The 3,917-nt window shown below is 37.6% G+C and overlaps 1 long non-coding RNA gene across 3 annotated transcripts; it reads right to left on the reverse strand.

Moving 5' to 3' along the window:
* Nucleotides 1-332: 332 nt before the first annotated feature.
* LOC149180006 (uncharacterized) lies at nucleotides 333-2,130 on the reverse strand. 3 transcript variants are annotated; one of them, XR_016257421.1, is made up of 3 exons: nucleotides 1,867-2,009; nucleotides 1,672-1,767; nucleotides 333-694 (listed from the first exon to the last, which is right to left on the reverse strand). It is a non-coding gene; the product is annotated as an uncharacterized LOC149180006 (long non-coding RNA). The 3 variants fall into 3 exon arrangements; XR_016257423.1 differs by having other exon boundaries at nucleotides 1,472-2,130; XR_016257422.1 differs by having other exon boundaries at nucleotides 835-2,130.
* Nucleotides 2,131-3,917: the final 1,787 nt, after the last annotated feature.

The raw sequence follows: 3,917 nt of genomic DNA on the forward strand, positions 1-3,917 counted from the left end.
ATAAAACCATTTAGTGACTGATTTAGAAGTACCAACAAAATAAATATGCCTTTTGATTTGGTAGCAACACAGGCAATATTAATTCATAATCGAAGTATCCTTGTAAGGGCTCATTCACTTGTGAAAATATACATATAAATATTAAACTGGGCACGACGGCTTTGTGACAACATAAATATTAAGTAACAAAAATGGAAACTAATTACATATGGAGCAACCAAGAATTAAAATAGGATACAAAGGTCTATCTATGTGTCCATGATCTACTACTATGAATCCAAGCACCATTTATTATCAATAACTCAACTAGACATGTCAAATTATAAGCATTCTTTAAATTGACAAAGTTATGTACAACATTTATACCATTACACAACAATCCTCGAATTTACAAGGGAAGGAACTAGCCCAACAATATTTAACCAAATTATTTACACCTTGCATAACAGTGTACAGAATTTCTACTTATACCTAGTAGCGCATCAGTTCAGACAACATCTTCAAGAAAAAAAATTACATGATTTGTAACTACAGAGTAATCGCAACAGAAAATTAAAGAGAAGTTGTAACTACAACCCCGTGTCTGTTAAAAGTACTGAACTTGGTCCTGGAAATATGTCTGGGAAGAAACCAGTAGAAGTGATTCTCTCAATAGAGAAGCCAAAAGTGAAAATGAGTCGACCCAAGAAGCCATCTGTGATGCCATGGAAAAAAATAGGCGTGAACAAATGATGGGTGTGTGTGTAACGCAAAAGAGGCCTTTAGCAAATAGCCAAAATATCAGAGAATGTAGGACAAGATGGGAAAAAAATAAAACCTTACCACCGAAATTACCTTAAGTGTAGATGGTTGGAAAAAAAAACCACGCAGCAACCTATAAATTTCCTGAATTTAACAACGGGAAATACGCTTCCAACCTGTCATGGGGAATGACCAGAGAAGAGAGGTAACCCCTGCTTGCATGAGATACAAGACAACTACCCTTCTATCTCTAATTCCACAATCAAGCAGTGTTGGGGAAACAGAGCACTGAAGCTGGCCTATTATCTGACCATAAAGTCAAATGTAAAGTGGGAAAATGCTAATTTGAGTAGGGTAAATTTCTTAATAGAGTAACCTTATAGAGGCATGAAAGGGAACGTTTCCTGGGTAAAACCCCAACAGACTCATTAAACGACTGTAGCATTATATTTAGTTGTTATATATATATATATATATAACAATAGTGAGGAACATGAATTTAGCATTTCTAATTCTTCCAAGATGGACAAGTGAGGTTGCAAGAGTTAGGTTGGTAACCCAACACCCCTAGACAGGGTAAAGGTAAGAAAAAAAGGGAAACCCAGACTGCTTATATAGGAAAGTAGGAATGGAACCCTCAGAAAATCAATCTCAGAGTTGTTGCTAACCATACAATGAACATAAAAGAAAATCCCTTCCTTGTTTAGTATTAAGGAGATGAATGGTGTACCCAGTAGAATAGAGGTACACAATCGAACAACAAGTAGAGAAACTGACATCCAAGAACTTGCATCATCGACCCTGGTGGTTTTGGTATTCTTGCAGAAGATGTCAATGCCTTCACTCTTAAATAGGAAATAAGTATAAAACCATTAATGGAACAAATTAAAACAGGGTTTGCTAAAGGGTTGGAAACCGAGAACAACGTACCCTGCCGCAGATATATATTGTAACAAAATTCGACCCTGGAGCTGTGAGCTACTCCTGAAGGGAAGGAGAAAACCTCGTCTGCAACCGGAGAAGGCCCTATATATGCAAGTGGCAAGGGTTAAAGATGTTAAGGGTTCTGCCCAACAACTAGAAGAAAACACTGATCACAAAAACCATAGGAGTAAACACATATACCTAGAAGAGGGTCGTGGCTGCAGAGCAACATGGCATATATGCTATCACTAAGGGCTCGGTGTTGGGAAGGAGCTATGGAAAGAATTATGTTACCAGTAAGAAAATACAACAATGAATGATCCAAATGTGCGAGGAGATAGGAATTACCAATGGATTAGGGTTGGGAAAATGAATATGAGCCGTTGATGTCCTATCTAACATCCCCACCACCCACATACCTCCATAACACCCAACACTGCTTTGGTAACATGAACCAGATAGGAAAACAACTAGGTGGAGAGGAATGAGAGGGTGACCAGAGTTCAAGGGGAATGACGCCATGCATATGGGGTCACATAAAGCGAGGCACCTAGGTGTAGTACGATTAGTATAATACCTAACATCTATGAGTTTAAACTTAGGAGGAAGGTTATGATAGTAGTATAAGACTTTGTATGTATGTGTTGCGCCCAAGCCAGTCATGTCAAGGTAAATATTATCTCCCTCACTTTTAGGTTATAAGAGTATTGGTAGGGTCGATGGCGTTATTCCTTCAACCTTAGCTTAATAGCATGGTTAGTCACCGAAGAACATGGACTAGGAGTTATATTGCTTAATTGAAGTAGCACCTATTAGTTAAAAAGAAACAAAAAAATACATAGAGATCTTGAAATAAGATATTGCCATGTTAAACCTCCCTATCTTGATAAAATATGTAATACCGGAAAGGAAAAGGTGCCTTAGAAATATATATATATATATATATATATATTTGAGGGATTGAGGTATGTCACAAGTGGTATTAGAGCCTAGCAACACCACTAGGCCCAAGGATTGTCATAGGAATTAAAAGAACAACAATAAGTTTTTTTTTTTAAAGAAAAAAAACAAAACAAAATTCCATAGAATAACTAAATCTAGACTCTGTGTAATTGCAAGGTACAAGAGCAATCAGATTCAACAACATCATGGCTGAGGAAATTCCAGCCAACACTGGAAGTGCAGATCTGTATGTTGAACTAGGAGATGGGGTCACCCTAGAAAATTCCCAATTCCTTGAGGTCATTAGGAATTTGCAGCAAGAACTAAAGCATTTAAGGAACAACAATGAATAATTGCTAAGAGCCAGCGAGGAACAAGAGAGAATGATTAGAGGGCTAACTGAAAAGTCGAACCATAGGACAGTGCAACTTGAAATGGAGAAAAGTGGGAGAAGGGGAATAAAGTTAGTACCATTTGGAAGTGTGGGGGATTCATATAGGAAATACCCCAGAAGTCAAATGAGGAAGAAGAAAACTAAATTGCAAGGAGAATTCCAAAAGGTAAAACCCCCTACTTTTGATGGGGAAAAGGAAGAGGATGTTGAAGCGTGGTTACTAAACATGACCAAATACTTTCAAGTTTACGAGTACGAGAGAAACTTGAAGGCCAAATTGGTCATTTACCGGCTGCAAGGTAAGGTTGTTCTCTGGTGGGAAGAGGCTAAAGGGGTGAATTTACTTGAGGAAAGGATTGTGCCATGGGAGGAGTTCCAGAAATGATCTAAAACTCGATATTTGAGTGAACAGTATTATGATGACCGTGCCAAGGAATTCCATGGACTTAGGTTGGGACAACTCATGGTAGATGAGTTTGTGGTTAAATTTACAAATTTGTTGCGATATGTACCCTATATAAAAGAAGAAAAAGCTAAGGTACAATGGTTTGTGAACTATTTACCTACCATATACAAGGAGTGGATTAAATTTGACAATACGAAGACAATGAAAGAGGTTGTCAAAAAAGCCAGACTATGTTACCAGTAGTTCAGAAGTAAGGGGGAAAATTCTAAATTTTGCTCAAATAAGGACATAAGTAAATCTGTAATTGGCACAAAATGGCAGAAACCGAGTTATCTAAATTTTTTTGGGAAGGATCATCAACAGAAAAAGTTTAGCAAGGGGAATACAAATCATTTAGTGTAGTCTCAGGCTGGATCAAGGACCATGAATATGGATGGGAAGAAGAATAGTGGGGGAACATAAAGAAAACCATTGAAATGTTGGGGATGTGGCAAACCTCATCTTCTTAGA

This window comes from Pinus tabuliformis, chromosome 3_2 (genome assembly GCF_031772625.1).
Source record: "Pinus tabuliformis cultivar Carrire ecotype Pingquan chromosome 3_2, CPIR1, whole genome shotgun sequence".
NCBI lineage: Eukaryota > Viridiplantae > Streptophyta > Pinopsida > Pinales > Pinaceae > Pinus > Pinus tabuliformis.